The sequence below is a fragment of the Equus przewalskii genome, chromosome 32 (genome assembly GCF_037783145.1).
Source record: "Equus przewalskii isolate Varuska chromosome 32, EquPr2, whole genome shotgun sequence".
Lineage (NCBI taxonomy): Eukaryota > Metazoa > Chordata > Mammalia > Perissodactyla > Equidae > Equus > Equus przewalskii.
This window is the reverse complement of record NC_091862.1, coordinates 12,664,280-12,686,323: the sequence shown is the minus strand read 5'-3', so window position 1 is coordinate 12,686,323 and position 22,044 is coordinate 12,664,280. Positions and strand designations below refer to the sequence as shown.

At 46.6% G+C, this 22,044-nt stretch overlaps 2 protein-coding genes across 11 annotated transcripts in view; both read left to right on the top strand.

The window, feature by feature from the left end:
• The window catches only part of SCAF8 (SR-related CTD associated factor 8), a 210,728-nt gene extending 202,573 nt beyond the window's left edge, over positions 1 to 8,155 (top strand). For 6 of the 7 annotated variants that reach the window (XR_011535590.1, XR_011535588.1, XR_011535586.1 and 3 more), the window contains 3 exons: positions 431 to 1,092; positions 1,429 to 1,644; positions 4,613 to 8,155. The gene's annotated coding sequence lies outside the window, so the exon portion shown is untranslated. Of the gene's footprint in view, positions 1 to 430; positions 1,093 to 1,428; positions 1,645 to 4,612 lie in introns of those variants that run through there. The other variant, XR_011535582.1, reaches the window with a different exon arrangement.
• The window catches only part of TIAM2 (TIAM Rac1 associated GEF 2), a 234,327-nt gene continuing 213,810 nt past the window's right edge, over positions 1,528 to 22,044 (top strand). Inside the window, exon 1 of one of the 4 annotated variants that reach the window (XM_070603135.1) lies at positions 1,528 to 1,644. The gene's annotated coding sequence lies outside the window, so the exon portion shown is untranslated. Of the gene's footprint in view, positions 1,645 to 9,779; positions 10,026 to 22,044 lie in introns of those variants that run through there. The other 3 variants (XM_070603134.1, XM_070603136.1, XM_070603133.1) reach the window with 3 other exon arrangements.

Sequence of the window (22,044 nt, the reverse complement as noted above, 5' to 3'; positions counted from 1 at the left end):
AGGTAAATTGTATTATCCCCATTTTACACACGAGGAAACTGAGGCACTGGGGGTTAAGTCATTTCCTGAGGTCACAAAGCTAGTGTAAGAATTGGAACCAGGATTTAAACCAGACATTTAGACCCCAAGGGCTGTTAACTGTTATCCTATGCTGTGAGCGTGCGTGAACACACACACACAGGCTTCTCCTTCCATTATGCTTCCATTCACTTTCCTTGAAAATGTACGATGCTCAGAATGTTATAGACATTCCTTAGTGTAATCACGTCTGGGGGGATGGAAAGTAAGATGTCCAGGAAAGGAAGAGGAGTGGATTTTTAATAAAGAGGAGCCTCTGCTAAGGTGTAATGGTTTCTGGGAGGCAGAGAGGGTTGAGCAAGAATTGCCGCTTCTGAAGACTTCTGACAACATTCCTTCTCTCCACCCTCAGATGCAGAAGCCCATGAACGTGAGACGCCAGGAAGAGTCATCAGTGGCCAGCTTCCAGATGAAAGGAGAGAAGAGGAAAAAGGAGATTTTCAGAACCCAGTTGTGTTAAACATGGTAACAGAGGAGCCTAACAGTGAAGGAGGCAAAAAAGATAAGAGGTTCCTGCCCCTGGGGGCAAGGCATTCAGTTGCCAGATCAATGCATGGGCACAGCAAGGGATGAACGCAGCTCTGCAGAGGCCAGACGACCCACTGGGGTAGTGAGCAGCCCTGAAGTGCCAATGCTGTTCCAAGTCCTGGGCCAGTTACAACTACAACCCCCGCCCCGTCCCTGGCCCACTGTCTAGTGGGGGAGGGGGTGACCATGAGAGAGCAAATAGTCATACTGCTACGGAAGCACAGAGCTGGTTCCACGCAGACAGATCCTGGAAGATGTTCCCAGACAGACGCCATGTCTGCCAGGTCCTGAAGTGGGAGAGGGCTCCCAGGAACTTGCTGCCATTGGGCAGAACTGGCGGGGATGGTGGGGGGAGGAAGGGAAGTTTGGAAACTCTTCAGGACGTAACATGGAGAAGACTGGACACCAAATGGTTGTGGGAGTGAAGGTCGGACAAGGTCAAAGGCGGCCCCGAGCCTCTTGGGAAACCAGGATGTACTGACTGAGGTAGGTGGTGGGACAGAGGAGGAGAAAGTCTGGGGAGGCGTCCAAATGGGAAAGTGAATGTGGATAAAGGCCAGCCCTCCAAGGGGGTGGGAGTCAGGGAAGCGGTGAATCATATTGTCTTGGATATTTTTTGTCTTCCCCCACTAGGAAGTCTTTTTGTACCGATGAAATTGTGTTGGATTGGAAATAAAAGAGGACCAAAATGTAACTTTCAGCGGGGGGCGTAGGCCGGGAAGAGCCTGGCAGGGACGGCGGTGGGGTGGGCAGGCTCTGAGGCTGTGGACCACTTGGGTGACTCTTGGACTTACTGCTTGCTCGTTTGCTTATCTTTCACAGGAGCTGGTAGACATTCTAACAGCAGGTCTCCGCCACCGCCCGCCCGTCAATTGCCCCTCCATTCACCTTGCCGTCCAGACAGTGCTGGGGAGACACAAAGCATCTTGAGTACTTCCTCATTACCTCATGGCAGTGAAAAGAAGATGGATTTTCCACCGCCTACTTCTTTCTCCAGTGGGTAAACATAGAGCGTCCTCAGCGTTTCTGCAAGAGCAGGTAGCAACAAGAGTGCTGCTGGTTAACAATAATAATCGGGGGTGGGCACACCTCTCAGTTAAAGTTCAGGTCCAGGAAGGAGTCCTCGCAAATGAATGACATCCTCTCGTTATAGAAAATTGTACTTTCACAAAGGAATTTCCTAAAACGTGACAAATTGGGTCAACCTATAATTGCTAAGTTCTATGATGGCCTCGCTGGCTAGGAGTATATATTTGCAGATGATGGATAAAGACCGTCTGTTGAGGTGAGAGGCAAAAAGTCTAGCAGCTCCCTGCACGAAGCTTCTGTTTAGTCTCCCGTTCTCAGGGCTGCTTGTTTAAAACAAGCCGTCTGTTTTTGTTAGGGAATTCCACAAGAGAAAGTGTGCTTGCCGAGACTCTCATTCCAATGACAGGGAATAATGAAATACGCAGAGTTCCCCATCCCTTCCTGGAGGGGGCTGGAGGTGGAGGTGCTGAGGAAGGAAGCAGAGTATTCCAGAGGTTTCAAGAGTAGCCAAAAACTGTGTTTTCTTTCTTTCCCTTTAAAAAAATGGAAAAATAGAAATAGTTTAAAAACTTGACACAAAGCAGGGAGAAATCGTGGGCAGAAAGATTTCATGGATCCTTGACTTTGGGGATGTTGATAGTAGTTTTATAAGAATCTAGATAAGATAATTGTAATGTCAAAATGATTTTTAACTTTTTTTTATGGACACCTATTCTTTACATTGCCATGATACAAATCTAATCTCTTAACGGCAAGGTTATGTATAGTCCTATATCTAATTTAAAAGCCTGAAGTTTGGATTTTAAAGCTTGTGGCTTATTTAAAGCTTATAATTAGAAAGTTTGGATAAAAAGAAAAAACAGTCACACATTCAAGGTATTATTGCTCTAACTTAAGACAATAAAGATTTGTTAATTCATGCATCTGTTAATTCAATAAATATTTATATTATGTGCTAGACAAAATTTAAAATGCAGATTTTTTCTACTTGACACTATTTTTCCATTCTATCACTAAAGTTTGTAAATTCTCTTTAAAAATGCGGTAGTATAAGGCTGTCCAAAGAATTAGGTTTAAGTCTATATGTATTGACATGTAAATATATTAGTTCATATATTTATAAATATGTGATGTGTATGACACATTTGATGAATATTTACTATAATTGTTATAGGATACCCTAAGACTTTATTTTTCTTTCTTTAGAGATATATTGGACTGAGAAGCAACTGACAAGCATATAAATCTAAGCTCAAGGTCAGGCTTTAGCTCATTTAATACCCCAGCTTTGAAATTAAAACCCCACAATTATATGTCATCACTAAATTATAACTCTTTAAGGAGGTTCATAATGTTTAACGTGTACCTATTCAATGACACACAGGTACACCTAAATGAATTTCACAGCTCTGTTTACAAGGAGAAAGCCGCTAGGTCAATTCCCTGTCAGGCATCCATGCTTCAGGTAGTTTAATTTAAAAAAAAATCACTTCCCTACACCAGGTGGCTCTATACCAGCAATCCTCAACTTCCAACGTGGCTTAAGTTATCTTCATCAGTGAACAGAAGTCTATCTGTTTTTCCTCCCTTCCTACCCACTTAGAACTTGACATCCAAGCCCCAAACCCCAATACTTTCAATAATAACAAGCAGCCGCATTTATATAACAGAAAGTTAGGAAGCATGTGCTGTTGAGGGCTGAGGGGAAATGACTGAACATAATGAATAGGTTTGGGAGAAAGGAGAAGGAATTCAGGAAGAGTCCAACCAGAGAGGCGGCGACCCATCCAAGAGCAAGTTTTATGGGACGAGGGAATTGAAAAAGTGGAATTGAAGGCCATAAAGGGAAACTTGAGAGAAAAGGCAAGCTCATATTTTGTAAGTTTTGCATTTCACAGAACGTTTATGGGTTCAGCAAACACATTTCCTATGCTGAGGGCTCCAGTGAAAATAAATGCTGGCCCTACTACTAGCTGGCGAGCAAGAGTTGATTCAACGTCATAGGGTAGATAGCATTATAATAGGTACTGTATTTTGATTCAGAAAGTATCAATGTTTACATTTTCAGTTATGTTTATCGGATTGCTCATAAATTATGAAAAATGAAGCAAACTTAAAACAACATCACTTTTATCAATTTAGAACAATCAATGCCAAAGGCAATTTTTTTTAAGGATATATCTTTTTTTTGGTGAGGAAGATTGGCCCTGAGCTAACATCTGTGCCAACCTTCCTCTATTTTGTATGTGGGATGCCACCATGGCTTGATGAGCGGTGTGTAGGTTCATGCTGAGATCCTAACCCACAAACCCTGGGCTGCTGAAGCGGAGTGTGTGGACTTCACGATGCCACCAGGCTGGCCCCAAGGATATAGCTTTTGAGGGTGAAGTCTGACGTTAAAAGTCTTTCTCTGTATTGCTGTGGGTTACGAGGAGCCAGACTAGTGCATCAGCATCTTGGGCTGCTCCACTCAAAACTCACAAATTTCAGCGGGGCACGTTTCTTCCCAGGGAGCATGGAGGACAGCTGTCTCCCCTTTGAAGATGCCTGGGGATGCCTTCTAGCTCTGGGATGGAGTAGTGACAGTCCTGGCCCTGGCCAAGAGAGAGTCTGTGGGATTAAGCAAGGTTTTTAGATCTGGAATCTTGAGCAATCTTCAAAACAAATATAGAACTTCTATCACGGGGTGGTAATCCTACCAGGAGACCTTACGTTTTGTAGTTTTTCTTCAAAGTTGTATAAGTTAGACTCTAGTAACTTGTCAGTGGGAGTAAGCACTGGTCAAATGAATCCAAGAAAAAGAAAAATCTATCAGTCATGTGCACAGGTATGCCCCCACCCCCTACGACTCTACATCTCAACTACACACCATACACATGTGCAAATGGTCTGAAGACAGCGGAGAGTAGATCCAGATTTTTGGGTTAAATGCGGCTCTTTCAAATGGTAATCAGGCCTACTACCTTCTTTGTTTCAGGAGTTTGAAAAATGCAGTGAGCTCAATCGTGCAAGCTCCTGAACAGACAGCTGGAAGACCCGTTTGTATTTGGCCAAGCGATCTTCAGAAAGGAGAGATGTGGCCTTCCTCGAAAAGGCTATCTTCTAGAAATCTCGACTTCCCCAAAATTAGCCTGACCCACTGGCGGAGTTGCCTGCCTGTGTTGGGGAGATGGCTAGACTTGAGTCAGTGTGGTCTTTTTTGGTTTTTTGCTGAGGAAGATTTGCCCTGAGCTAACATCCATGCCAATCTTCCTCTATTTTTTTTTTTTTTTTTAGTATGTGGGCTGCCAGCACAGGATGGCTGCTAACATATTGGTGTAGGTCCATCCCTGGGAACCAAACCTGGGCCACCAAAGCAGAGTGTGCTGAACTTAACCACTAGGCCACCGGGGCTGGCCCAGTGCAGTCTTTACCTGTTTACTAGATCCTGGGTGCTGGGAGGGAGACTGCGTGTAGCTTGGGAACGTTACGGGGAGGAAGTAATAGAAAAGCATAACGTGGAAGTAACCATTGCTAGAATCCTCATTTGCACCCACAGATAGGCTGTAAAACTGCCTTTGAGCCCATGGAGATGGGTATTAAACACAGTCATTCTTCACTGGTATTGCCATCGTGTGCATGTGTGTGTGCGCACACGCGCGCGTCTAACGTCATTTCTGCAGCTGGTGGGGCCCAGGCTGAGGCAGAGAGTTCACACAGCAGGAAGACTATCTTGCCTCAGTCGCTTGGAAAAAGAGAAAAGAGGGCAGAAAGCCACAACTCAACAAAAAAGAATCTTCTAAAAGCGAGAAAGACGTTTTAAGAGAGCTCTTTTGACATAGAACTCAGGAAGGACAACTCGTTTGTTGAGGCCGTCGGCTCAGTGTCCTGCTACCAGAAAGCCCAGTGAAATACTGCACAGTACTGGAAAGATTTTGGAAACAAAATTCAATTCTGCAAACATTACGAGGCATCTTCTGTGCGCCAGAAAATGTACTAAGTTCCTGGGGATAAAAAGCTGAATTGGGCATGACCCTTTACTTCAAGGGGTTTGGATCTGGGCAATTTAAGTACGAAGACTGTGCAACAGAATATGACACAAATGGTTATTTCTGGGGAGTGGGGTTACAGCTAATATTATTTTTAACTTTTCAGAAAATCATAGGATACTGTAGCTGAGTAGCTTGGTGGCTGTGAAGTGAGTGGCTGGTGAGGAGAGTGGAGCCGCCTCTTTTAACCTCCACGCTGTTCTTGTCTTCCCCAGGGGGGGAGTTTGAATTTATCTCTGGGAGTAGATTTGCCCGAATTGGTTCTTTGGTTATTCTACAGGAAGCTGATCCTGCTTTATAGTGAAGATGACCCAGCTCTTCTTTCTCAGTTCTCTTTGCTGACCCAACTACACCTTGTGAGGGTTCCGTCTCTTCTCAGTCTACAATCTTGACCTCCGGTATTTCAGCCATGTCCATGGCGGTCCATTCCTTCTACATGCCGATCATTTCTCGGTCCACATCTCCAGGTCCAACCTCTGTTCTGAGCACTAGCCTCTTAGATTCCCTGCAAACCTTTCCCAAATATACGCTCCAGTCTATTCTCCACCCCTCAGCTGGACCGGTGCTGAAAACCCTTTAGAGGGTTCTCATTGTTCTAAGGATAAAATCTAAAATTCTTAACATGCCTACAAAAGCATGCATGACTGGCTCTTATTCGCTTCTCCGGGCGCATCTCCTGTGGCTCTGGCCTTCCTCCCTTTCCTACAGTTGGCCCAGCTCTTGTGCACCCCGGAGCCTCAAATCCGCCATTCTCTTTATCTGGAATCATCCAACTCAGTCATCCTTCAGAGCTCAGCTAAAATGTTGCGTTCTTCAGGGGGCCCTCTCTAATCCCTTAGAGCCATGTCAACTCTCATTATATGCTCTGTGTCTTTAGCAGAGACATGGAAAAGAACTATTTGTAAAACGATCTGTTTACTATCTATCTCCTTCAGATTGTAGCAATTACAGATTCCAGCCCTACGGGCCTAACACAGTGCCAGTTGCTGAGTGACGCTCTGTACATGCACTAATAAATGAGTGAGATTAGGAATTGGGGGCTGATTTTCTCTTCCTAACATAACATGAATGTTTATTTTTGCTCTGAACAGAGCTGAGTGTCTGTAGATTATTTTTTGTTTATTGGAGGGGGACTAAGGTTGACGGGGAGGAGAAACTTTTTTCTCTCTCCGCAAGGCCCTGGTGGCATTGCAGCCTGGACTCTGGTGGGGGCACACGCTGGTTCCCTCTCTGGGGCTCCTGCTAAGGAGAGAGATGCCCTGAAACCTGTGGATGGTTTCGCCTCTTTGGGACCATTATTTGGTTTTAAACGTTTTTCTTTTCCCTTCTGTAAGTCCCTTCTGTTTTCCCAAGCCTTCTGTTAAACGTTGACCCTCACGGCTTGGTCGGGGCTGTGCTGGGAGGAGCAAAGAGAGGCAAAAGCTGTAGGGGACAACGCAGAGACAACTTGCGGTTGAGGGAGTGGCAATCAGGAATGAATGGCCAGCTGAGGGGACAAGTGCCAGCAGGGAGAGGGCTGTAGAAATGAGATTCTTCATCTGGAATGTGCAGGCGAATTTCCGGAGGGAACTGGACACCGCCTGGACTCCATGAAGTTCCATAGTGTGCCACCATTGACTCATTGCCTGTCAGCTCCAAATCCATCCTTTTTGCCTTCTCTGTAAAAATGGATCTGGGCCCTTTATACCATTTCCTCTGCCGGCTGGCATGTTGTTAAGCCTCGTCCGTAGAGGGAGTGGGGAGACTGGGCAGGAGGCCAGAGCTCTGCCTGCTGGTTGCTTTGCTCTTGCAGCCGGCTCGGCATTCTGGGCCATGCCTCCAGCATCGGGATCCTGCCGTGCAGGGCAGCCAGCAGCACCCAGTGGTCTCCAGCCAGCATCTCCTGGCACCCTGCTCTTTGGGTGGTTTTGTGGTGAAGTGCTTCTGTGGGACACCCTTCCCCACACGCTAGACAGTAGATTTGCAGTAAGTTCCACTGGCATGATACCACAGTGACAGAGGCTGCCATAGTGAGCCATGGCTGTGCTCTCCCAAATGGAGTCTAGGTCTCAGCCCACGGAAGGGGGAGGCTCATCCTTGGGTGCTCTTTCTTGGCTCTAAGGGTTATGGCTGCTCCTTAAATCTCCTATTCCTATTTTCTTTTGCATTTTCTTTACTTCTTACTAGTCAATCCCTCATTGCTCCAAAGCCTGTTGTAGTTAATAATTTTTTGTGTGTGAGGAAGATTTGTCCTGAGTTAACATACATTGCCAATCCTCCTCTTTTTTTTTTCTTTCTTGAAGAAGATCAGCCCTGAGCCAACATCTGCACCAATCTTCCTCCACTGTGTATGTGGGATGCCTCCACAGCATGGCTGATGAGTGGAGTAGGTCCACACCCATGATCCAAACCCATGAACCTGGGCCACCAAAGCAGAGCACACGGAACTTTAACCACGTGGCTGTGGGGCCAGACCCAATCCTTCTTTATATTAAACTTCCACTGTTTAAGTACTGCGTGGTTTCTCTCTCCTGATTGGACCTAGACTGATACACACAGGATGGGGCTCAGACTCTGAGCACTTGGCTGACAAGGGAAGGTGTCTCTAGAAGACTGAGGGAATTGGAGACATTTGGGCTGTACGTATTTTTCCGAGTTTGTGCAATGAACATATGACTTACATATGCAGAAAAAAGAAAAAAATTTAAAAGTTTGAAAAAATGCAATACAAGAAGCAAAGGGGACAAAAACATTCAAAAAGACCCCAGTGTGGTAGGTGTGTGGCAGAAACAAGTTATGTGCTAAGGGGGGAAGTGCCTTAGAGGAGGTGATGCTTGAAATGAATGTAAAGGGTGAGTGGCAGGGGGCACTTTCCCAGGCAGACACATGTGTGCACTGGTGTGGACACAGGACCAGGGAGAGCCTATGTCATGGGAAGTGGTCAGTCACCAGCTCAGTGTGGACAGCGCCTGTGGCGGTCAGAGGTGGAGTGCCAGGTCTGGGTGATCACAGCAAAGCCTCATGGCTTCATTTAAAAACTATGGGGTGGGTGGGAAAGTGGACTCCATTTGCCTTTTGCCGTCCGCAGCTGTGAGAATCTTCCTTGCATATCTTCGACCATCTCCAGCTATCCTGGAGCTTCACTGACCAAGGGCCCTGGCTGCTGTCCTCTGAAATTCATCTCTGGGTTTGTACCCAAGGCCACACTTCCCACCTGGCTGCTCCCAGCCAATGACTGGGAGTGATATGGGCAATAAGGCAGGTGGGTTCCAAAGAGAATTGGGAGCCCATGATGAGCAACTGGATGTAGGACTCCCCGATGATGTTCCCTAGACTGCATGGAGGTTAGAATGATGGGGTCTCTCTCCTTTACTGGGGGCAGAGTTGCATAAAGCCTGGCTCACTCCCATCCCTTCCTATTTAATCCCACAGCCATTTCCCCTAAGAAAATCCTTCCACGCCCAGCCCTGTCTTGGCGCCTGCTTCTTGGAGGACCCACATCAGCACCTGACTACGCCTTCCTTCCCTTCCCTCTCCTCTCCAGCGAGAGCCTTTGTAAAGGCGAGGCCGGCGATTGTGGGGACACAGCCTTCATTCCCGCTTCTCCTGGGCATTCTCCCCCTTCTGTCATCCGGGCCCTTGGCCTACTCAGGTTTCCCTAATGAACCCTGCAGCTTCTCCATCTGGAAAGTCCCAATTCTCCTGGACTCCGGGGTCACCATCCGAGTGTCACCTCCATGTCTGTCCTCTTCTCGGGACGGGAAGGAGAGACTCTCCTGCCTGCCGCAGGAGACTCCAGATTCCGCCTGCTTCTGTCCTTGGTGGCACCCGAGGGAAGTCTCCGCTGTAAGCTCTTTGGGGAAGGGACTGGATCCTATTCACGCATCGCATGCACGATGGCAGGCAGAGCGCCCAGCTCCTGGTAGGCGCTTCCTCAGCGCTTGTTGAGTTCTTGGTTTCCATCAGTTGGGACGTCCCAAAGAAAGCGCAGGAGGCGACGGTCGGAGCAGCAGGCAGGAGCGCGGGCCCCCCCAGTGCGGGTGGCGGGGTCGGGGCCCGGCTGGGCGGGCGCGGCGGGGGATTGGCGCGGGGGATGGGGAGGGCTGGGGAGGGGAGGGCCGGGCGGCGGGGCGGGGAGGGAGGCGGGCCGAGCGGCCCGGGAGGAAGGTGCGGCCGCTCCGGGCGCCACAGGCGCTGCGCGCAGGGCGAGGGGCAGCGGTGGCCGCGGCGGCTCCCAGCCCGCGCCCGACGACGATCGAGGGACCCCGGCAACTTCTCCGACTCTCCCCGGGCGCCGCCCCGCGTCCCCGCGGTGGGGGCGCGGCGGGGACGGCGTGTGGCCGGCGGGGCGGCCCGCGCGCAGTGCCCAGCGGTGCACCGGAGGTAAGCGGCGGCGGGGCGGGCGGCGGCGGGCGAGCCCGGATCCCTCCCCGGCGCGCTGCCCGGCCCGGGGCGCTCGGGGCGCTCGGGGCGCGCGGCTCCCGCGGCGGCGGCCGCCCCGCGGGCGGGCCCGGTCCCCAGACCCCGGCTCCCTCCTCTCTTCTCCGCTTTGTTCCCGGGCCCTCCTCCCCCTGCCCCGGGAGCTGCGCCGGGGGTCGCGGCTGCGGAGCGCAGAGGACGCACGAGCCCCGCGCCCCGGGCGCTTCCATTTCCCCCCGCGCCGTCTGGCCGGGCGGAGACACTTTCCAGAACACTCTGCCACGCGGTGCCCTGGCCACCCCCAGCCCTGCCCGGCGCTGGGCTCCGGTGTCAGCGGGTCCGCGCGCAGAGCCGGGCGGGGGCGGTGCGGGGCGCGGAGCGGGGGACGGGCTGGAGCGCGCGCCGCGGCGGGAGGGGGCGCAGGGCCACCGCGCCGCCCCCCGACGTCCCCGCCGGGCCGGCTCCGGGGCCGCCGAGGTGCCAAGTTTCTGGGAAAGCCGACACGTTGTGTCCCAAGTGGATCATATGTACCAAAAACAGTTTAGGAAGAAAAGAGTCCATTCTTCCCACGATTGCCTGGTGACGGCCGTCGCTTTTAAAGGCAGGGGCGTAAGATTGCACGGGGCGGTTTATCTTTAAGAGATGGTGAAACTCAATATGGATGAGCTTCCAAGCCTCTTCTTTTTAAATAGCAAAATAGGGTAACTTTATTTAATTAGGGGGAGAAGGGGGGAGCTGCTAGGCCCTGAAGGTAATTCCCTTGCTGGGGAGGTTTTCCTGTGTTTCCTTGCCTGGCCCTGTAAGAGGCTGCCTGGTGACACTTGTCTTCTCGGCGTCGTGATAGGATCTTTATTCACTGTGGGTTGAAGATCTTGGGGTTCTCTCCGTGGTTATGCCCCCATTCTCCCTCCTGTTCCTCCGAGGCCGCTGACAGAATTATTTCCACGGCCAGCACCTGGCTGTCTCCACGTGCCTCTCCAAAAGATTTCAGCCAGAGTGCCTCTAAAAATTTTTAAAATAAACCTTCCAAGTCTCTTGCAGGTGCGGACCATCTGCTATAAATATGTCGGGCCTAGGCTCTGAATAAAAAGTGTCGATTACCGGGCTTGTGGTTTGAGCATCACCAATAGAACTTAAATATTAAAATGTTACAAATATTTCCTGATATTCCTTAAGGTTTTCATATTCTGAAAATGTAGTCTTGAAATTAGTGCAGGTCTAAAAGCAACCTTGTTTTCCGTTGCATTTTACTGGCTCAGCTTATGGGGTGAGACGTTGCTTTAGGGTATCGGAGATTTTTGTGCTTGGTAAATGTAAAATACAGCAAGGTGTCATCGAAGAAGAGCTTACCTCCACGTGCCCTATAAGGTGCTTCGTAATCTGGTGCCTGGCTGCGTTTCCAGTCTCATCTATTTCTCGGGCCGCCCCTCCCCCTCCCCCCTTACACATATGCGCGAACGCACACTGCCAGACCCATCAAACTCCTTTCAAGTTGTCATTTCCAAACTCCTATCTGGAATGAGTGAACATTCTGCTTACACTGCGCTTCCACCACTTGCCCATCTGCTGATTATCCACACATCCTTCATGTGTCAGTCAAACGCCTTCTCCAGGAGGCTCTCCTTCCTCATTATCTCTAGGCGGTTAAGCTCTCTTCTCTAGGAGTCAATGCCTCTACTAGAAAATGATTTTTTTAAACATATCTGGTCATGCCGCCTTGTACAGTTGTGCAAGTTGTGCACTGCACAAGGTCAGCCTGCCCAGTGGGCAAGTGGAGGCTGAAATCCAATTTTTCCTCCCCTGGCCACTCCCCTGGCACACCCCTTTTCACTGGAAGGGGACACCTTTTGTAATTCACTCCAAGGCACAGTATGCGCCAGTGGTGATTCTGCTTCAGCCTCTCCCCACTACTGTACTCAGCACCCATCACAGAGACTGACAGAGCAGGAACTCAGTTAAGCTTCTTTGAATGAATGTGAAAAGAAAGAATCGTTTCTACAGAACTGTAAAAAGAAACAAGAGTTGGGGGACAGGTTTCTCATGGACGTCTGTACGTAGGTGTGTGCTTCAGTTACTCTGTCTTGTGTCTGGCTGTCCCAGCGATTCTGAGACAGGTGTCTTCTACTTGATTACAGGGAAGAGTCTGGGAGTGTGGACTCACGGGTGGGCGTCAGAGATGTGTGCTGACACGTGGCTGCCTTTCAAGGCGCTGAGGTTTATACTCTAACCCTGATGTGCTGAGAGAGATAAGGGTGTAAGAATCTCGAAAGTAAGGCCGTAAAGAACTTCGCTCACTTTAATGTGCACTAATAAATCGGATTGAAGTGCCATTTCATATACAAGAACTTAAGTCATCCCAAAGTGACATGTTGCAGAATTAAACAAGAAAGTAAGAAAAGAAGGCTTTGAGTCTGATTTATTTAGATTCTTCAACGAGATCAGCATTTCAGATCACAATTTACATGTGAAAAATGCGGTTTTCATGTTGGGGCAATTTGCAAGCTCAGTTGGCTGCAACATTATAAATACTCCCAATTTGTATGTAGTTAAAAACTTCTAACATTTTGTGGGGTGATCTGGAGATAGTCTTCAAGCTACAATCAATATATGGGTCATCTCATAAAAATTTATAAAATGGTGGTATAAAAAATCATATACTTGTAAATGTCAAAAGAACTCACCAGTTGTAAGGGATCCTGGAATCTCTAGAATTCATAGCATAGAATAATTTTAACTTTAAAGACAGTATAGAGCGATTTTCCCTTTTATGGGTAAGGAAAGTTAAGCCCAGGGCCTGGTCCAAGGTCACAGAGCTTTACGTGGGGGCATGGCCAGGACGAGCGCTCAGATTTCCTGGCTCGTAGTTCATTCCTCTGTTTATTCCAGTACCTATAAGAACAGCCTCTGTATCTTCCATCGTTGGCTTCGGTTGGGAAATCTCGGAGGTGCAGACAAATTTCAGTCTCTTGGGGAGAAGAGGATGCCCAGCACCCACCAGGATGCCCTGTGTGAAGTAGTCACGTGATAAATATTTGCCGAATGAAAGAATGAATGAATGAGCGGGTTGATAGCTTACTTATTTAGAGTAATTTATGATAAAGCACACATCAAAGTCCGTTAGAGTCCATTATAGTGGAATTTGGCCTATGTGTTTGTATTCCTTAAATGCAGTAAAAAGTATTGGAGAGCCAGCCCTGATGGCCTAATGGTTAGAGTTTGCACACTCTGCTTCAGTGGCTGGGGTTCAGTTTGCGGGTGTGGAACCACACCACCCGTCTGTCAGTGGCCATGCTGTGGTGGCGGCTCACACAGACGAACTAGAAGGACTTAGAACTATACACAACTGTGTCCTGTGACTCTGAGGGGTTGGGGAAGGAAGAAAAAGGAGGAAGATTGGCAACGGATGTTAGCTTAGGGCAAATCTTCTCCTGAAAAAAGAAGGAAGAGGTGGGTAGGAATTGTTTTCTATAAAAGAAGCCAGAACTCCCAACAGAAAGATGCAATATAAACACTCAGGATTTGGAATCGGTAGGTCTGTCCAAAAGCCAGCCTTGTTCTGCCAGCCTTAAACATCGCCAGCCTCATTTCTTCATGTAACCTCCTGAGTCTCAGGGTTGTTAGAAGGAGCAAACATGCTCACATGCGTGAAAACACTTTGCAAACTTTGGACCACGGAACAGTAACAAGACGAGAGTCAGAATCTGTGGCAGGGAGTGCCCCCGGGCCCTGTGCCGGGGCTCTGTGTGCATTGTCCCATTTGTTCCTCTGAGGCAAGCAGCACGGCCCTTGTGGAATAAGGAAGAAACTGAGGCCTACACAGCTGCCCTTCAACACGGAACAGGTGCTGAGTGAGCCCCAGGACAGATGAAGTCCCTTTAATCTCTGAACTTCAGTGAGAGAACCAACTTCTAGTGGAGAAGAAGGGCAAGTGACATGAAGTGACCCAAAGTGAGTCACTTTTGTTTTCGGCGGAGGAGTGATCTGCATTCTAGACCAGCCACTCTTCAGATTGTGATGAGTGGATTAAGAAAGCAGGCCTGGCAGAAGGCGGGCAGTTGTAACAGTGCGGATGACCAAAGGCAGCAGGAATAGGGTAGTGAGCACAGACAAGGGGAGAGATTCCTGGGACGGCCTGGTGGCTTAGTGGTTAAGTTTATGAGCTCTGCTTTGGTGGCCTGGGGTTCGAGGATTCAGATCCCAGACGTGGACCTATGCACGGCTCATCAAGCCATGCTGTGGCGGTGTCCCACATACAAAATAGAGGAAGATTGCCAGAGCTGTTTGCTCGGGGACAATCTTCCTCAAGCAAAAAGAGGAAGATTGGTAATAGATATTAGCTTAGGGCCAGTCTTCCTCACTAAAAAAAAAAAAGAAAGAAAGATTCCTGAATTCTGAGGGAGGTGAAATGTTGGCACCTTGGCGAGTGAGAGAAGCGGAAGGCAGAACAGATTGTATCTGATTAAGGATGTTCCCTGATCTGAGCAACACAGAAGGAGAGGATGGGGGACCTGTGGGGGCCCCTCACCCAAACTCATACAGTTATGAATGGCGCAGCTGCACCTGACCCAGGTCTGTCTGATTTCGTGTTCCTTCCTCTCTTCCATCCTGTCCCAACTGTTGTTAGCATGTCTGTAATTGTAAATGAATCAAGGATTTTAATAAAAACAATCCAAATGAGAAAGCTTTAATTTTTGTGAGTTAGTTGTTCATCATTTTAAGAAAGACCAAGAAGGGCCCAAGCTGAAGCCCTCCCACAGACTGAGGCCGGTACACACGGGCTGGTGCCCCGAGAGGGTTCCCGCCAGGAGTGTGTGCTGTATTTCCTACCTGGGATCCTGTCTGGCCTGGGATCCAGCCGGCTCCTCCGCAGGGATCCCGTCCAGCTGGAAGTTGGTCTGCTTTGTTTCCATGTATGAGGTTTGCAGATTGAGTAACAGAATCTGGACAGCAGCACTCACTGTGTTTGTGTAGTGTTGGGTTACAAGGTTTCTCTTAAATTCAAGGTTAGATTTCTGAATGTGTCTCTTGGACGTGGTTCTTCAAGAGTTCCCGTTACTAAGTGATTCCTTTGCACTGGGAACAGGATGTAAAAGTAGAGTTTTGCAGATTCTCTTGTCATTGGTAGTTTGGGAAATGACATAGTAAATACACTTACAAATCTTCTCTGAAACCGGTAAAAGCGAAGGATTCCCAGTACCTTAAAAAATCTAGTGATAGGAGGCCGGCCTGGTGGTGCAGCGGTTAAGTTTGCACGTTCCGCTTCAGCGGCCTGGGGTTCGCCGGTTCAGATCCCGGGTGTGGACATGGCACCGCTTGGCAAGCCATGCTGTGTTAGGCATCCCATGTATAAAGTAGAGGAAGATGGGCACAATGTTAGCTCAGGGCCAGTCTTCTTCAGCAAAAAGAGAAGGATTGGCAGCAGTTAGCTCATGGCTAATCTTCCTCAAAAGAAAAAAACAAACAAAAATCTAGTGATGGGTCTTAGTGCAATATTGAATATTATTATTTTAAAAATCATAATGGTTTTTTGTCTAGTAAAGAGCATTCTGTGCCTCAGGATTTTCATCTGTAAACGGAGGGTGACAGCCCTGCTTTTCTCTTAGAAGATTGTTTTGAGAGTTGCGAAATTAATGAATTAATTAGCATAATGTGCTTAGAACCCTGGCTGCTACAATGAAGGAGTTCCAGAAGTGTTAGCAATTCCTTCCTCCCTCTCTCTCTCCCTCCCTCCCTCCCTCTCTCTGTCCCTCCCTGCCTCCCTCGTGTGATTGGCAGTCTCAAATTATGTAAAATAAGGCTGTTTGGCAGGATGGAGCTGTGGGTCGGGGCGGCAGAGTGCAGCCATACGCCTTCATTTTTCCGTTCCTTCGCACCTGTTCCCTCTGTCACTCCCTTTCACAGTTCTTCTCTGTGAGGCAAACTCCTCATTATCCATTTAGACTCAGCGAAGCCCTGGGACCGTGAAGCCCTCTTCTTGTGCTTCCAGGCGCTTCGTTAGGGCGTGGTCTGTGTCAGTCATTGCCTTCATCGGATGGTGTTTAGTTGTGGATGATTTCTCCACCGGACGGCGAGGGCTTCGCTTGTTTGATTTTTGTTCTCCTCCCAGGGTCAGCATGGTGTTTAGTGGACGCTCTTAAATGGTGGTTGATAGAATGCATGAAGTGTTCACTGAAATTGTTTTTAAAGCTGCTATCCTGATTAGGAAGTTGAGTGACCCTTTGCCAAATATTTGACCCTTTAAATGGACTTCACCAGTAATAAAGTGCTAAAAAATAAATAGCAGTTTCTCTGTCTTTCCTGAGTGTGGAACAGTAGCGATGTTGTTATGCTGGGTGTTAATCGGTCTAGATTCTGGTTTGGAATGCACCTTGTACTCATTGGGCAGGTCACCCAAACATCTGAGGGCCTTGGGCTCTTCAGGGAAAAGATGAAATTGTTCTCTGATGACTCCCACTGTCTTCTGGTATCTGAGGCGTCAAATCCTTCTCGTTAACTTGCCTCCTCAGGCTTCATGCTGAAGTGGTGATTGGCAGAATAGTAATCATACCTACCCTACCACTCTGGGTAACCCGTTAACCTGGTTTAAAATGGATTTATTGCCCTTTCAAAAGAGGGCATTTATACATACGAGCAGAAACTGAGGACAAACACATCTGGAATACATTAAAATGAATTCAGTTATTTGTGTTGATGGCATTCGAAACTTCTGGAATCAATACCTACTGTGTGAAGACATGAAGCTTTGATGAACATCTGCCAAATCAGAAACCAAAAGATTTTCCCGTTCAACTTGTCCATTTTGAACTTTCCCTCTGGTATATTCAGTTGTTCTAGAATCCATCGTTATGTGGAATAACTCTCCCTGCACAACTGTCTGTTGAACTTCTTCTTGGGAAGTGCACTATGTATCACATTGGCAAGTAACTTCATTTTACACCAGATTTCAAAGAAAATCAGAAATCTCACTGGTTGAATCCATTCATTATGGATCCACACATTCAACGTCTGCCAGCAGGTCACTTTCTTTCTTCTTCTTTGTTGGAATTTTGGTGTTAGAACTGGAGAGCACTGATTTCCTGAGACCTCTAGGCTCATCTCAGATGTCATCCTTCTGAAGCTCTCTGTGATCTTTGAAAGGATCTCTTTTCTCATGAAAAGGAACACTGCCCTCACCGCTCTCAGAATCCATCTTCTAAATGGCGGCGTTGCCTGCACAGTAGTTCCTGCGTATGTGTCTGCATCCTTCTCCCATCCCAGATGGATTCCTTATTTACTATATAAAAGTGATGCTTTCATAAAGTTTGCTATTTCTCATGTTTTGGGACACATTATGACTTTTGTCAGTGCCTTCACTTTTCTCCACTCTGCCAGACAACAAAGGATGAATTGTTTAAAAGCTACTTGTATGGTTCTTGGTATTTGTCTAGTCAGAGATAATAAACCAGGTAGTCAGCATACCACAGTGAAAAGAAGACTGGAGCTCAGGGTTCTGGGTAGATTAAAAAGTGCTGAGTTTTGAGGCCAGCCGGGTGGCATAGTGGTTAATTTTATGTACTTCATTTCGGTGGCTTGGAGTTCGAGGGTTCGGATCCTGGGCACGGACCTAGCACCGCTCGTCAAACCATGCTGTGGTGGCATCCACATAAAATAGAGGAAGATTGGCACAGACATTAGCTCAGCCACAATCTTCCTCAGGCAAAAAGAGGAGGATTGGTAACAGATGTTAGCTCAGGGCCAACCTTCCTCACACACACACACACAAAGTGCTGAGTTTTGAGTAGTTTTGTCAGAAAATAGCTGCATGATCTTGAACAAAACATGACGTTCTCTCTGGGTTTCCATTTCTTACTTTGTAACTTTGGGGGGCAGGGGAGTCACATTGGACCAAATGATTTTTTTTTTATTAACATTATGATAGTTTACAACCTTGTGAAATTTCGGTTGTACATTATTGTTAGTCATGTTATGCGTACACCACTTCACCCTTTGTGCCCTCCCCCGACTCCCTCCTTTCCCATGGTAACCACCAATCAGATCTCCTTGTTTATATGTTAACTTCCACCTATGAGTGGAGTCATACAGAGTTCGTCTTTCTCTGTCTGGCTTATTTCACTTAACATAATACCCTCAAGGTCCATCCATGTTGTTGTGAATGGGACAATTTTGTCCTTTTTTATGGCTGAGTAGTATTCCATTGTATATATATACCAATCTTCTTTATCCAATCATCAGTTGCTGGGCACTTAGGTTGGTTCCACGTCTTGGCTATTGTAAATAGTGCTGCGATGAACATAGGGGTGCATGGGACTTTTGGAATTGCTGATTTCAGGTTCTTAGGATAGATACCCTGTAATGGGATGGTTGGGTCATATGGTAGTTCTATTTTTAACTTTTTGAGAAATCTCCGTAATGTTTTCCATAGTGGCTGCACCAGTTTGCATTCCCACCAACAGTGTATGAGGGTTCCTTTTTCTCCACAACCTCTCCAACATTTGTCACTCTTGGTTTTGGATATTTTTGCCATTCTAACGGGTGTAAGGTGATATCTTAGTGTAGTTTTGATTTGCATTTCCCTGATGATTAATGATGATGAGCATTTTTCATGTGTCTATTGGCCATCCTTGTATCTTCTTTGGAGAAATGTCTGTTCATGTCCCCTGCCCATTTTTTGATCGGGTTGTTTGATTTTTTTGTTGTTGAGCTGTGTGAGTTCTTTATATATTATGGAGATTAACCCTTTGTCAGATAAGTAACTTGTAAATATTTTTTCCCAATTAGTGGGCTGTTTTTTGTTTCAATCCTGTTTTCCCTTGCCTTGAAGAAGCTCTTTAGTCTGATGAAGTCCCATTTGTTTATTCTTTCTATTGTTTCCCTCATCTGAGGAGTTAGGGTGTCCGAAAAGATTCTTTTGAAACTGATGTCAAAGAGTGTACTGCCTATATTCTCTTCTAGAAGACTTATTGTTTCAGGCCTAATCTTTAGGTCTTTGATCCATTTTGAGTTTATTTTTGTGAATGGTGAAAAAGAATGGTCAATTTTCATTCTTTTACATGTGGCTGTCCAGTTTTCCCAGCACGATTTGTTGAAGAGACTTTCTTTCCTCCATTGTAGGCCCTCAGCTCCTTTGTCGAAGATTAGCTGTCCATAGATGTGTGGTTTTATTTCTGAGCTTTCAATTCTGTTCCATTGATCTGTGGGACCAAATAATTTTTAAGGATCCTTTCAGCTATAAAACTCAACAGTTCTATGCAGCAAAAGAGTGTAAGGAAGCAGAAGAAAAAATTTATAAAAAGTTAAAAATAGTGTATCTGGAATGTGCTGTTATGCTCACTGGCATTTGCACATGACTAGATGACAGACAGCCATCACCCGACACTAGTAAGGAGGGTAGAGCTGGTGAGCGTGTTGGGTCTTGGTGAATCCAGATTGAGTAATTAGACATTGCTAGGAGGTTATTATCTGTGATCTTGGGCGCTGTGGATAAGGTGAATTTCAAGGCCTCTGAAACTGGGTGACGGGGAATTTGGTGATGAACTAGAAGAATGGCCAAGGAGGAAACTGAAATGAGATCGATGCCTTAATGGAGGCGGTGAAGTGGAAATATGGAGAGCCTGGCAGGTTTAGAATGTATAAACAGAACAGCTACGTGGAATATATGTGAACAAAGTAGCTACATGGAATTTATGTAAACAATGTAGCCACGTAGAGTATGTGTAGAACGAAGAAGCCACATTGGAGCCAAGTTAAGGCTACTAGGAGAGCGTTGGTAAGATGATGGCACTGCTGAGTCTTGATGTGACAGGTTGTAAAGATGAGCCAGAAGAGAATTTAGAGAGAAAGGTCAAGTCTCGTTAGCTTCTCTTACAGGTGGAGAACTGAAGCCAGCGACGGGAGCTCGCAAACTTGAGTTCGCATCAGTATCACTTTGGGAGCCTGTTAAGATGCGGGCTTCTGGACCTCAGTCTGAGGTGATGCTTCTGGAGGGCTTGGGTGCATTTTATCAAGAACACCAGGTGATGCTGGTGTCTGATTGTATTTTGAGAAACTCTGCCCTGTTGGTGAGACTGACCGCTGGGGACACTCAGCTTAGAGAGGGAGGGTGCACAGCGGAACGCAGGCCTCTTTCCCCAGGGCTTTCCCCTCTGAAATGGCTCGTATAGGATTGTGAGGACCTGACCGTGTTAGTTAATTTGCCAGAGATGAGTAAGAGATTTGTGGGTTACTCCCTTACAAATGCAGGACAGTTTTCCTTATTTCAGACTGATTCATGGTTTGTGATTTGGCTGGGACTATCTTTAAAAAGCACCATCTGGCCTGTAAAGAAAAGCTTTGTTAAACGTATTAATTATGAGCATATTAATAGTGACAACTAGGAGGGATAATTTCAACCTACTTAGGAACATCCATTTTGTAGTAACTGTTCGTGAAGAAGCATTTCTATCTCTTCGATTAAGTTTCCTAAGAAATACCAACAGGCAGCATTTTGCTCAGTTCTGTTTCAGCTTTCTCTGTAATTGGAATTTTAAAATTACCTATCTTTAAAAATTTAGGAGTGACACCAAATCTGATTGTAATAATAAGTTCCACCTTGGCCATTATTCTAAATGTGTGAGGAAATTAAGTCCAGAAGAGTGGTTGACATTACTGGAATCTTGGTGTGTGTTGAGATGAGAATGTCATTGCAATGTGGCATTTTCTGAAAACCTGTCGTGGCAGCTAAATTTTGATGGCTCGATAAACCTCAGTAGTTAGGGGGCTGGCCCCGTGGCCGAGTGGTTAAGTTCGCGCGCTCTGCTGCAGGCGGCCCAGTGTTTCGTTGGTTCGAATCCTGGGTGCGGACATGGCACTGCTCATCAAACCATGCTGAGGCGGCGTCCCACATGCCACAACTAGAAGGAGCCACAACGAAGAATACACAACTACGTACTGGGGGGCTGTGGGAAGAAAAAGGAAAAAATGAAATTTTAAAAAAAACCCGAAAAACCTCATTAGTTAGGAAATTCACTAAAACTCAAATGGGATATACAGAGTTGGCAGCCAACGCTTGGAATTTTCAGCAAATTAATAAAGGCATACTTCTGAAAATGAATGGGCACATGCATATTTTATTATCAACAATAAATAACACCTCATGTAATTTTTCTGTTTTCTAAAGGACAACCTTTAACCATTTATAGAGTGCGTTAAAATTCTCAAATAATTTCAAAATGTAAAAGTACCTTTATATTTCTGTGTACAGTAGAAGATATGCCAGCTCTAAAAAAATATGTAAATAATAGTGATACTTAGATGAGAATTTTTATTCACATATGTATATTCAAAATGATGTGGTCCCCAATCCCAAATCATGCTATATTATTTTAATAGTTGTTATATATTAGTAAGCATTTTATTATTTATTTTTATTTTATTAAAGATTTTTTAATTTTTCCTTTTTCTCTCAAAGCCCCCCCAGTACATAGTTGTGTACTTTTAGTTGTGGGTCCTTCTAGTTGTGGCATGTGGGACACCGCCTCAACATGGCCTGATGAGTGGCACCATGTCCGTGCCCAGGATTCGAACCGGCGAAACCCTGGGCCGCAGCAGCAGAGCGCTCGAACTTAACCACTCAGCCACAGGGCCAGCCCCTAGTAAGCATTTTAGAATAGAATAACGACCTACTTAGAAACATCTATTTTGTAATAACTATTCATGAAGAAGCATTTCAAGCTCTTCCATTAAGTTTCCTAAGAAATACCAATACTGTAGAAATCATCTAACTAGCCTGTTTTTCAGGAGAGAAGCTTGATGTTTCGAGGAGCTTAAATGACCTGCCTTCATTCCCCATCATAAGGAGTTCTTGGCAGGCAGAGCTAGGCATACATCCCACAATTCTTTTCTCTAGACTCTTTTCTCTAGTGCTTAAAAATCAGAAGGACTTGTTATGAGGACTGCATCAAAAAGCCAGGAAATGTTTTAGGTTTTCCAGGGGAATGGAAACTGA